The 13,825-nt window shown below is 44.5% G+C and overlaps 1 protein-coding gene across 5 annotated transcripts in view; it reads right to left on the bottom strand.

Annotated features, from left to right (window-relative positions):
• Nucleotides 1-13,825, bottom strand: part of RBM20 (RNA binding motif protein 20) — a 204,783-nt gene that overhangs the window by 74,813 nt on the left and 116,145 nt on the right. The window contains exon 1 of one of the 5 annotated variants that reach the window (XM_082424893.1): nt 5,563-7,043. The exons of the other annotated variants lie outside the window; for them this stretch is intronic. The gene's annotated coding sequence lies outside the window, so the exon portion shown is untranslated. Of the gene's footprint in view, nt 1-5,562; nt 7,044-13,825 lie in introns of those variants that run through there. 5 annotated transcript variants of the gene reach the window in all.

Here is a 13,825-nt window from a genome sequence, read left to right on the forward strand (position 1 = left end):
AACTGGCGAGCTAGAACTCAGAAGACCCAGGCCAGGTCCCACAGCTACCATTTACTCCCAGTGGGATTACATGTCAGTCAACTTCCCTTTTTTTGTAACATGAGAAAGCTGGATGAAAGGATCTCCAAGGCCTCTTCCACCTTTGAAATCTGATGACTCTAAGGTTTAACTTCCTCATCTGTCAAACGGAGATAATAATGTCCACCCTGCTAGCTGTTACAAAGATCAAACATAACGTACAGGTGTTCTGCAAAGCACAGTGATGATAATAATAACAGTTGAATAATACTGAATTATTATTATTATTATTACTCACAAATTGAGCTATTTTTAAGCTCCCGGGAATGCTTTTAAAGAAACTATTGTATACTGTAATTGTTATATATATCTTGGTTCAGATAGATGTGCTGCAGTCCAGCCAGCATGAAACAATTTAATTTCTTCTAACCCTCCTTTCTTGGGCAGGCAGTTCTACACAAGGAGAGGCTCTCAACTCTGTCCATGAAGACTAAGTGAATGAAATACCAAAAGAGCCTCGCCATAAGACGCTCTCCTCCACGAAGCATGCCACAGACAGAACCAGCCTTCACAGTAAAATGCAGCTCAGAGCCATTCGGGACTGGAGTTGGTTTGCCTGAGACACAATTCTTCAGGAAATTCACGCAGACTTTCACTCATTTTGTGCCGGCTGAAATCAAGGGGGGTGATTTCACTTCCAGGGGTTAGGATAGATCTTTCTGTTTTCTCAGTGACATAAGATACGGTGACCTCTCAACCCACAAACTTTTCTAGGGAACATCAGGGTCTTTTGAGACAGAAAAAGAAGCTGTTTGAAATGTATATTTAAGGGAATTCCTTGGTGGTCCAGTGTATAGGACTTGGTGCTTTCACTGCAGCACTTTCACTGCTGTGGTTCAAGTGCAATCCCTGATTGGGAACTAAGACCCCGCAAGCCGTGGGCGTGGCCAAAAAAAAGTTGAAATGTATATTTTAAAACTGCTATATAAGTTCTCTATGAAGCCAAATGTTAATGCTTATAAAAGCAAATGAAATATTTAGGGGTTTATAGGCCACTACAGCCCCAGGGAAGAACAATGGGCACACGAACACCTTTGCAATAAACTGCTCCCTCCAGCTGGACAACCTCCCCACTACTCCCCCTCACCTGGGTAACTACCATCCTTCAACATGCAGCTTAGATGGCACCTCCTCCAGGCAGCCTCCTCTGACTCCTGCCCCCATCTAGTGTGTGCTCGTGCCCCTTCGGTGAGCCCCCATAATGCCCCACTATTCTGCTAAGCCTCAGTTACACTCTAACCCCTACCACCCTCGCTACTAATTGTCTACTCCATCACTCATCTGATGTCCTCACACCCCACGGTCATTTTGAAGGCAGAAACTACATGGACATTTCACGTCACAGTGCCTGGCACACAGTACGTGTGTGGAGCCAATAAACACATCTATACATGTACACACCTGCTCCGTGTGTGTGTGTGTGGAGATAATAGCTGTGTATCACAGTCTCAATTTGTTTTCCTAGCTAAATGTGCCATGTGTACGCTGCTAAAAGGCTTTGAAGATGAAGCTCCGTGGAGAATGTAGATTAGACTCCGTCTTTGAACACTGTCAAAATTATGTAAATACCACCAACCACATCAAGGATAAAATTCTAAAATATTCAACAAACAGACTTGTTGCCACATTTTTCCTTTTAACTAAATCTGAAGAAAATGCAATTTCAGTGTGTGATCTGAGGAGATATGTGCCTAATCTACATGATTCTGAAATGAAACACATGTTCCAGGAATGGTTCCTATGTTTTCTAAACTTTATTTTCAGTAGTTTATACCACTGAGATTTTTCTGGTAAATGTACAAGGATGATTATAAGACTCAAGCCAATTTTAAATCAAAATAAAAATTCAGATTAATTTTAAAGAATTTAAATTCTCACTCAATAAAACTGGTCTTTTCCTAGAGTTGCCTGATTATTACCTGGACATATTAATCAATGTGATTTAAGCCAAATACTAGGAGTCCATATGAAACTGAAGAGGCAGAGTGGGGTATTTGGGGAGGAGGCCAGGAGAGACAATACTTTGGTTGCAAGTAGACCCCCTTCTTAGACAGGCTCTGCCACCAATAATCGTACATCTTATTGCAGTCAATTTACCCTGCAGACCTTAGTTTTCTCATCTGTGAAACGGGAGGGTCAGATGAGACAACATTTAAGGTTCCTTTATGCCTTGTGATTTCAGGATGGTGGGTGTTTTCCTAAAGCTGTTATTTATGGACACATGGAAAAGCAAGGATGATCTGGCCACAGTGTAGAGACAGATTTCAGCCCGAGAGATCTGAGTTTCTAGCCTCTGTTGCTCCTCTAGTCCTGGGTGACTTCAGAGGCACTTAATCTCCACTTAGATCTGTCTGTGAAATAACAAGGTGAAACCAGAGCAGTGATTTTCGAGTGTTGAAAATCAGAACATCAGGAAAATCAGGGGCATCAGGAAAGTTTCAAAACACAGATGCTGAGCTCACCCCAGTCTCTATCTTAGGAGGTCTGGGTTGGGACCTGAGAATTTGCATTTCTAACAAGTCCAGGTGATACTGATGCTGCACTTTGAGAACCACTGAACTAGACCATCTTGAACCAATCTTCCAACTCTAAGAATCTATGGTGAGTTATAAGGAATTTAGTAACAGCTGTATTTTTTAGGAGCCACCTCTATCTACTAGTCGTGCAGTACCCCAGGAAGGGGCTTCCTTTTCCATGCAAAGGAAAAATGTGATTATTCTTATACCTACCTTCCTTTAAGAGACTCAGCTGACATGTTCAACAACATTTGGCCTCCTGGAATCAAAACACTCAAGGTTCACAAACCTCAGGTAATTTAGTTGGTAGATTGATTGGCTCAGTGTCATGTTATCTTTGTTGAATAGGAAGAAAACATACCTCCATTTACACTGAGTTCACTAACACAGAGAACAGAAGAATCAGACCCCAGAATGTCAAAAGTTCTTTAGTCAAGCAACATCATCATGAGAAAGTCCACCTTCCAACTCACCTTAGGCTTAAAAAAAAAAAAGTCTTCGATAAAATCATCTATATCACTAGACTTCAATGGCACTGCAATTACTTGAGGTGTTTTTTAATGTCCTGATGCTTGGGTCCCATTTCCGGAGATTCCTTTTCACCCTAGGCATTGGAATTTTTAATAGCTCCCCGGGAGACATATTGTGAAACGAAGTCTGAGATTCACCAATTTCTAAAGGAATAGAATCAATCTGTTCTTCATTACTCTGATCCCCACAAGCCATTTTTGTCACTACAAACAGCATGACCATTTGTCTTAAATTATACTTAAGAATAAACACTGAAATTTTTATATGCCCACAAAGGGTCACAAACACGGTGGGCAATCAGTCAATATTTCTTAGCTATACTGAAGCGTCTTTCACACAGTTCAAAAATATTTTTTGTGGCAAGACTGCCCCAGAGTACATATACAGTTTCTGCTGTAGGAAGCCGGGTGAGGTTTGCTGGGGGATGACTGTTGCCTTCTAAATTATAAGCACCTTGAAGACATCATCCACATCCTAAAATCTTTCCAATTCCTGAGTGTCTGTCTGGCTCAGGGCCGGGCAAATTAGAGGCACTGAACAAATACTTATTCAACTCACTTGAATTTACGACTGTCTCTAGGCCTATGGGAACAGAGACCTTGGCAGAATATGCTAAGTGATTCATTGTGGAATATGAGGTATATGTTTCGGTGCGTGTGCTGGGAATGTGCCCTGTTTAATTCTTTTAAATTCCTTAGAGTAAATGAGGACATTACGGTTGGGACTTTTTAAAACACCATATAACTATTTATTTGAGAAAGCAGATGGAAGTTTCTGGTGCCTTAAGAAACATACCTTTATGACTACAGCCAACAAAACACAGGTGCCACCCAAGGCAGAGAATATTCTATGTAGGTGACTTCTGACTTTTGCCTCTGTTTTGCAAAGCGGTGGTCGTATGAAAGGTACTGTGGAGAGGAAACAAAAAGCAGCAACAGAGGGGCAGGCCCATCTTGGTTACACGTGCACATGCCCTTGTAGGTATTTTCTCAAATCGCCACAAATTAAACCTGTGGTTCGGATCCAAGCAGATTGAGAACTGCCTTGGCTGAGGCAGAAAAGAATGGTTAAAACCCGATGGCTGGCTTTTCACTCAAAACTGCTCTCCAGCCCTTTCCCCTGTTACCCCCATTGCTAATTAGGGGCAGCCGAGGCTTGACATGTACACAGTTGTCTATAGTGAAATTGATTATTATATTACTATGGAAAATAAGGAAGTCATTTTGTTCAAAATATCAAATTCCACAAAATCATATGTGGCAGCTGTTAGTGTATGCATGTGGGGGAGGGGTGAGTGTGTGAAAGTATTAACCTCTCCCCTTCAGTTTTCTGACATCTTGGCAAAAATGTGCAAAAAAGAAAGAAAGGAAAAAAAAAAAAGATTCCAACACATGTAAGGCAGAAACCAATGGCAAAGCTACATACGGATTTTTTTAACGTTAAAAAAATTCCCATGATGTAGATACATCATACGCACCATTTTACGAGAGTGTGGATTTACTTTGACACGCTTGCAAGCAGAGAACCAGTATTCCTTTCCCGAATGTGTCAAAGCGACTTTTAATTGCATCAGATAAAGAAACGAGGTGAGTCATGTTTGGTTGTGCTTGAGCCTGCTAACAGATCATCACATCCATGTCCAAATATGTCCCCTGAACCTCATGACAGAAGTTTATATACCTGCTTGTTTGCTTGCTTGGGGACTATTAAAATAGTTGTGTTTTGAAATGTAATTTACTTAAAGATACCTAAAGTTGCTGAAATGCATATCACGGCTCCTTCAGAGGTGCTCAGAAGCAACTTTCATGCATTCTTTTCTGGCAAAATATCCCTGCTCATGAATCCTAACACAGCACTCCCCTCCGGTTCATGAGTCTGACGCTACACTCAACAGATACGAGACATTTCAAATGCCTTAAGGTTCATTTTCCATCATAGACAAATTCCAGCAATTAACACAAAACACCTCAACCTTAGGAAACCCCCATTATTCATAAGGTTTCAGGATTTCGAAAATGTCCCCCTTACATTCCCTCCGATCTGGTGATAATGCGATCCGGGGTTAATGCAATCTGTTTTCCCGTAGCCATGCGACTTTTCTTTATAAAAGAGTTTAGTAACCAGCATAAAAAAAGCATCTACACTTCCTTCATATTGGGATCGCTGATTTCACTGGGGTCATGAGGAGAAGTTTTAGGTCACATGTTACCCTGCTGCTGTGAATCATTTATTGCAACTTTTTTAAACAGGAGGGGGTGGGGATACAGACAAATAGCATACTCATGCACAAACGCTTAGCGCCAAGAACACGGTCAGAAGTGCCGCCCAGGCTAAAGAATTAAACAAAACAAAACAAAACAAAAAACAAAAAACCCCACCAAACCCTTGATTTCCTGCTTGGGCTGGGGAAAGGTAGGATGACGTCATGCAACCTTACCTTTTCGAAAAAGATCAGGGCTCCTGGCATGGAGCGCTCACCTGAGGCCACTGAAGCCGGGAATCATTTTGGGTGTCGCGCATGTGCCTCCCTAGAAAATTCCAATGACATTCTACCAGCTTTCCGCATGCCAGTCATGACAAGCGTCCACTTAGACTCTCCCTCCCGAGTCTGGGAAGGGGCAGAGGAGGGGGAATAGGAGGGAGGGAGCCAGCGAAAGAGAAACAGCGGTCCCAGGCACCGCGCACCCGGCTGCAAGGGCAGTCACATGCCGCCAGGAGCCATTCCTGCTGCATTACACATGCTGAGTGTAAATGGCAAACAATATCAGTCGATGTTTATGCCACATGTTCTCAGCCTCTTCACATATCAACACCCAGGCCAGCTCTATGCAGACAGGACTCCTGAGACCGCTTCTGAAGGAGGGAGTCTGGTGCTAGCCATGAGTCCATCTTTAATAAAACTCCAAAGCCTTCGGTCCTGGTTTACTTTCCTATTTTTTGTGGGTGGTGGTGGTGATGGTGGTTTGTCTGTCTGTTTGTTTACTTGCTTGTTTTTGACTCTAGGTTTTCACGTGTGACGATTTAGTCCTGAAGGTCCCCAGAAGGACCCCATAAGGACCCTTAGCGATGTAGCCACCTCAGACAGCACGGTCACACTGACTCCCAACCCGCAAAACTGCTGAACAGCTGGCCTCTCTTTTTTAAATTTTTGTGGAGCAGGAGGAGATGGAGTGAGGTGACCCACTGTTTCACCTTCCCAAGTAGTAACTGCCACACTTTTCAGCAGGAAAAACTGGCTGTCTTCTGCTCTAAGCAGGGGCCCTTAACTGGGGGAGAATTTCCCCCAGGGTACGCTGCAGACGTTTTGTTTCAGAATTGGGGGCGCTACTGGTGTCTACTGGGCAGAGGCGAGTGGTGCTGCTAAAACCCTAAACGCTCAGGACAGACCCATAAGCAAGGATTACCAGCCCAAGATGTCAATAGTGCTGCAGCTGAGAAAACATCCTACAGCTAAGTACTTCTAAAAGTCTTGCAAAAAATATGACACCAAAAAAAAAAAAAAAAAAAAAGGAAGGAAGAAGGAAAGAAAGGAAGAAAGAGAAGAAAACAAAGCCAAGAAGCCCCTCTCTGTGAGGCACTGACTGAAGGTCATGGGTCCCGTGATGGGCTTGGCCTGACTTACCGGTTTAATTACTTAGGAACTTGCTCACTTTTCTCTCCCGGAGCCATCATTCTCCTGCCACTTTTCTTCCTCTTTTCTTTCCAAATCTCACACTGTAATACTTAATCAAACCATCTAAACCTTCACGTGATTTTCTAAGTCAAAAGCTGCTGTCTGCAGGTACCTCACTGCCAGGTTACACAGAGCAGCCATAGCCCCTCTGTGCCCTGTCTGGACCATCTGATGTTCATCTGTGATGGCCACAGTCCAGTATAACACCCTCTCAAAACTATTCAGGAGGGTACACTTTCTACAGGGTAAAACCTCCCCAGAAGAGCTTAGAAAGGACTAGAGGTTAAAGCTCACGGCATTCTCCTATTTGACTGAGACTCCTTGCGGGGGGTGGGGGGGGCGGGGATGGTCACCAGCGTCAGGGAGGCTCCCCTCCTGTTAGGACTCAGCGTGTGACGTTCCTGCAGCCACTGAGAAGCCTGTCTGAACAGACGGCTCCCAGCTGCCCACCAAAAGCCAGTCCACCGCCCACTTGCCCACTGAGCTCCTGGAGAGCCCGAGGGCTCTTTCTTCCTAATTTAGTCACAGCCCACAGGCTGCCCCAGGCACCCTGGCTCTCTGCCGCTCACTAAGTCACAGACACCTAAAAGTGCCAGTCCCAGATCCTGACCCACGGGATCCAGCCAACCTGGCCACAGCCACACTTCTGCTCAGGCCTTGGGCCCCTCCCATGATCTACTAGGTCTCCCCAAGGCACGAGGCTAGGCTCCAACCAACCATTGCACATTCTGCCCTTCCTCTGTCTCTGTCTCATTTCATTATACTTGGGACTTTCTTAGAATAAGAGTTTACTAAAAGGCACTCCACCACACACATCTCCCGAAACCCGTATCTAAGCCTCTGCCCTCGCTTGTCCCAAAGGAGAAGCAGTGGTGTGTGGTGGTGAAGAACGCAGGCCCTGGAGCCAGACAGCGCAGGTGGCCACAGGAAAGGGGACGAGGACTGTGCCTGCCTCCAGGATTATGGAAGAAGGTGTGTGTCCAACAGCCCAGGGCCCGGTGCGAGCGGCGCCGGCCGAGGATGTGCAATCGTTAGCTCCACAGCATGACACACTGATGGTGAACTGAATTATTAAGGAAAAAAGAGCCCGATACAGGGCCTGGAATGCAATTCCCAGGAGAAGAAAAGTCAGTCCTTAGAATGAGCCCCTGTGATTGTGCAGTCCTAGCTCTTACCCAGAGATCAGGACACAAACCCTGGCCCCACTTGGAAATGAAGAGGCACAAACTGACCATCACAAACTGAAATGTAGTAAGCGTATGTTGAGCACCTACTGTATACCAGCACTGTGCCAGGCAAGGAGGGAAGGAGGAACAAGAGGTAATACTGAGGGTGGATATGCAAGGCATTACACTACCCACACATTCTCTTGATCTTCACAAGTCTTAAAAGATCAAGATCACTATCCCCACTTCATAGATGAGAATACTGAGGCTGCAAGTGACTGGGTAACTTACCCGAAGTCCCAAAGTCAGTATGCGGTGTTTTGAAAAAGGTCTGCTTGATTCCAAAGGCCTTGTCCTTCCACTAAAACACCTTCTGGTGTGCAAGGTGAGTTGTAAGTGTGAATAATAGAGTAAAATAAAATGAATGCTGCAGGTAAGGTGTGTTCCAAATGTCATAAGAGCAGGACAGGCTCATAATTTGTGGGGCCCAGTGAAAAATGAAAATACAGGATCACTGTTCAAAAATTATTAAGAATTTCAAGATGGCAGCAGAGGAGCATTAAACCTTCTAAGCAAAGGGCCCTATGTGAACCCATACCCACGAAGCCTGTCCTGAAAGGGAGGAAAGAGCTCAGAGAGGGAAGAGGAGGGGTGGGAGATCATCATCCACCCACCTTGACAGCAGCGATTCCCAGAGCACCACAGCCCAAGGCCGTTTGCTGGACATCCAAGCCTGTCCTTGTTTTCTCGGCTAATCCTTTCTCCTGCTACAGAGCCAGCATTAACACAGGGGATGGGAAGGGTTCAGTGGTGGGCCTTGGGCTGGGAGAAGCAGAAGGCAAATCTGGCCCAGATGAATGCTGCTATTTATTATGAGACTATGAGTTCCTTGAGGTGACACGATGGAAGGGGATAATTTGGCCTCTACTCCTGGGGCGACGTCCCAAAGCGGGTGGTGTAGTGACCCTCAGTGGAAGGTGGGCGAGGGGTTACACACAGTAACATAACAAGAGACACACCTGACAGGGGTATACAACCCATGGGTGAGGGATGAAGGCAGTGGAAGGTTGAGAACCGAGTATAAGGAACTCTCACCGGGGAGGAGGGAAACGTGGGGTCTGCACCTGGCTTCAGTGCGTGATCTCCACCCCATTACAGAGTCCTTGTGGCTCAAAACACCCAAAGTGCCAAGCACACAGGAACTTAAGGGCATACCATGTGGCTGTGAAACGTGAAGTCTACGGTCCACTTGCTATTTAATGTTAAATTAAAAACCAGTGCTGTTGGGAAAGCTAGACAGATGCATGTAAATCAATGAAGTTAGAACACTCCCTCACATCATACACAAAAATAAACTCAAGATGGCTGAAAGACTTAATATAAGACAGGACACCATAAAACTCCTAGAAGAGAACCTAGGCAAAACATTCTCTGACATAAATCACAGCAATGTTTTTTTAGGTCTCCCAAGGATATAGAAATAAAAGCAAAAATAAACAAATGGGACCTAAACAAACTTATAAGCTTTTGCACAGCAAAGGAAACCATATACAAAATGAAATGATGACCTATGGACTGGGAGAATATATTTGCAAATGATGCGACTAACAAGGGCTTAATTTCCAAAATAACAAACAGCTCATACAACTCAATAACAACAACAACAACAAAAAACAACCCAATCAAAAATGGGCAGAAGACCTAAATAGACATTTCTCCAAAGAAGACATACAAATGGCCAACAGGCACATGAAAAGATGCTCAACATCGCTAATTATCAGAGAAATACAAATAAAAACTACAATGAGGTTATCACCTGACACTGATCAGAATGCCCATCATCAAAAAGTCTACAAATAGTAAGTGCTGGAGAGAGTATGGGAAAAAAGGAACCCTCCTACACTGTTGGTGGGAATGTAAATTGGTGTAACCACTATGGAAAACAGTATGGAGGTTCCTTAAAAAACTAAAAATAGAGCTACCATATGATCCTGCAATCCCACTCCTGGGCATGTATCCGGAGAAAACTCTATTCAAAAAGATACATGCACCCCAATGTTCACAGTAGCACTATTTACAAAAGTCAAGACATGGAAGCAACCTAAGTGTCCATCAACAGATGCACAGATAAAGATGTGGTACATATATGCAATGGAATACTACTCAGTCATAAAAAAAAATGAAATAATGCCATTTGCAGAAATATGGATGGACCTAGAAACTATCATATTAAGTGAAGTAAGTCAGCCAGAGAAAGACAAGAATCATATGATATCACTTATATGTGGAATCTAAAATATGATACAAATGAACTTATTTACAAAACAAACAGACTCACAGACATAGAAAACAAACTTATGGTTACCAAAGCGGAAAGGGCAGAGGAGAGATATTGATAAATTAGCAGTTTGGGATTAGTAGTACAAACTACTATACGTAAAATAGATAAACAACAAGGTCCTACTGTATAGCACAGGGAACTATATTAAATATCTTGTAACAACGTATAATGGAAAAGAATATGAAAAAGAATATTTATGTATATGTATAACTGAATCACTTTGCTGTACAACAGAAACTAACACATTATAAATCAACTGTACTTCAATAAAAATAAATAAATAAATATTTTAATTAAAAAAATTAAAAGCCAGTGCACAAAATTGCATATATGTTATGGTTCCAGACATGTAAAAGGCAAAATAACCCTTAGGTAGGAAGAGAAAATGTTAAAGAACACACCAAAATGTTAACAGGAGTCGCTGTGTTTAGACGGTACAATCTCAGGTAACTGTTTCCTCCTTTCTCCTTTTGTAAATGTTCCAATTTTTCTCTAATAAACATGCTTACTTTTCAGGGCCAAAAAGTAATTTTTTAGAGACAAATGAATTCAGTTGGGCAGATACTGCCCCATCTAGCTTAAAAGGACCTTCTAATGAGTTCCCGTATATTAAGTTGTCTATCACGGCCTCTCTCCTGGAGAATCAAATGCCAACAAGTAAGGGCAAGACACCTGGAGAAGCAAGGCATCCACGTTTGTCCTCTCATGAAGGCCCAAGCGCACAATCCAGGTGCGTTTTCACACTTGTACTGGGAAGGCACTTGCACAAAGCAGGCAGAGCAACCAGCACGTTGCTCAGGGGTCAACAACGGCGCATTTTATGACCTCAGACTTCTCACTAGAGAGATCAAGGTTGCCAGCATCGAGACAGCTTCATGGTACATGCTGCAGTTCAAAGTCCGCAGCCTCTTTCCCTCTCCCACTGCTGGCTTGGGGGTGGGGAGGGGAGCTCTGAGTTCACTGCAGATGGTCAGGCAGGACCGAGGGGAAAAGGCAGGGTCACAGCTCAACCCCCGGAAGCTGGCTGGGGCCCACAGCCTCAGTTCTATGTACCTGTCAGGGTGGTACTAAGTAACTGTACCTCCTTTGGGGTGTGCAAGTGCAGAGAGAGTGGTAACCAATGGGCCTCCTCTAATCTTCAGCACACTGACCCTGGAGTGGCCACCTCACCTCTGTTTTCAGCTGAGAATCTTGCTGGAGACGAATCTCCACCCGCACTGGAGGGGCAGAGCTGGTCCCTGCCGCTCCCCGCCCCCCAGCCCCCCCAGCCCCGGGATAAGCCAAGAGCTGCTTGGAATAGCCCAGTGCTTGGCCAAGCGGTACAGAGGTTTCCATGGCCTAGGAGATCCCAGTGCATGTGCGGCATGTGAGAAAACCACTGCGAACATTCCTGGAGCCTTTCTTTGTCACTCCTCACCTCTCCTCTTTTCTTTCTTAACCCTTTCAACAGAAGTGGAAATTCATGGTGAAACTCTCTCCAAAGACCAGTTTCTCTTTATAAGCAGGGCTGACTATGCCATCTTTAGCAATAGGGTTGGGGGAGGAGGGAGCTAAGCCAGAAAAGATGGGGCCTCAGGCCCCTGGGATGAATGGAAGGCAGTAAGAAGAATGCAGAGGGACCCCTTAAAAGAGCAATAGTAGAGGTTCCAGCCTCTGGTTACAAAAAGATGCAAGGAAAGAACAAAGATAGGATTCATTCCCAGAATGAACAAGTGAGGCCTACGTAACAGCTGCATCCTGCACAGACAAAGGCCAGCCCCAGCCCGTGAGTCGAGGAAACCAGTTAAGAGTTGTGAGTCAGACAATGTGGGAATGAGCCCTTCTTAAGAAAGGAAACGGGTTCTTTGTTTGGCAGGGGTTTTTAATTGCCATCTGGTTAACTGCTGTTCCTCTGTGGGTTCTCCAGGGACCCACAAAACACAGGCAGGAAGCAATTTTAAGTTTACCAGATTTGCTCTTTGAAGACTGAGCCCAGCTTCCAGACATAGATCCCATGCTGGGTTCTCAGGGGGACCATGTCCTCAGGACCTTTGCACAATCTGTTCCCTCTCCTTGAAAGTCCTTCCTCTAGATCTGCACTGTTTAAGAGGATAGCTATTAACACACGAAGCTGTTTAAGTTATTAATATTAAATACAACTTAAAACTCAGTTCCTCAGTTGTACTAGCCACATTTCAAGCATTCAATAGCCACATGGGACGAGCAGGTACCACACTGGATGGTATGTAACATCGCCAGCACTCAGAAAGTTCTACAGGACAGCACTGCTTCAGATCTTCATGTGACTGGTCCCTTCTCAACCTCAGGTTCCTGTGCTACTGTCCCCTTCCCAAAGAGGCCACCTCAGACCTGGGAACCTAAAGGACATATGGTCACTCTGTCCCCTTATTCCACCTTTGTCAGTATCTGAAATTATCTTGTTTATTTTGTGCTTTATTGCTTGTCCTTCCCCTGGAATATAAGCTCCATGAGAACAGGGAGCTTATCTGCCTCTTCTATTGCTGCCTGCCCAACGCCCGTACCTGGCACAAGCAGAAGCTCAGTAAATACTGCTGTATAGATGACTCACAGTAGGGTTTACCCCAACACTCAGGGATCAGAGGACACCAGCCATCCAACAGAGCTGCAGCTTACCTTCCCATGGGTCAAGATAATGTCCAAGCATGGGCCCATAAGAGCACCTGGGGAGACTGAGTGTTGCAGGGGTGCCCAGGTAGTAGCAGAGAAGCCAAAACCCAACCTTGTCCTGATTCTCCTCCAAGAACACTGGTTACCTTGTGTCGCCGCTATCAACCCGTCAACAGTGCTGTGCCCAACACACTTGCACTGTCTTCCTTCTCTGCTTTTGTAAAAGATCAAAATAACCTCTAACATAGTATTAGGTACTCTCCAACACGTGATCACTTTTCCTCCACATGAACATACAAAAGCAAGTAATAGAACGAGATTTATCCTAAGTTTAAGGAGTTGGTATTTTAAGACTCTGCATACTCTACGAGTGCTTTCTGATGCCTCCTCTGGGAGAAGAGAAGAAGGAAAGGGAGGAGGAGGAGAGGGAGGAGAAGAGGGAGGAGGAGAGGGAGGAGAAGAGGGAGAAGGGGAGGGAAGAGGAGGAGAGGGAGGAGGGGGGGGAGAGGAGGAGGGGGAGGTAGAGCGTCCAGTCTACTACAATTGTGTTTTACTATTTACATCAATTAAAATTTAAATGGCAAGAGTATTACATTCAGCAAAACATGATCCCCACGGCCAAACGCCAGAGGAGTATAAAGATATAAAAGTTGGACAACATACCATGTGTCACATGTTACTGAATTTTCACAACAAGCTGAGTACAGAAGTCGCCCTTGTTTGGGATCAAAAAACTCAGCAAGACAATCAGAGGAGCAGGACATGGAAAAAGAGCATGTGCAATGAAAGAAGAGTAACGAGCAAACAGTAAACAAAAATAAAAGCAAGCGGAATCTGCGCTCAGAATCAAACTAGGAAGGAATTCCCATAGTCAAGGAAGTTGGGGGCTGGA

Source organism: Balaenoptera physalus (assembly GCF_965194825.1).
Source record: "Balaenoptera physalus genome assembly, chromosome: 14".
NCBI lineage: Eukaryota > Metazoa > Chordata > Mammalia > Artiodactyla > Balaenopteridae > Balaenoptera > Balaenoptera physalus.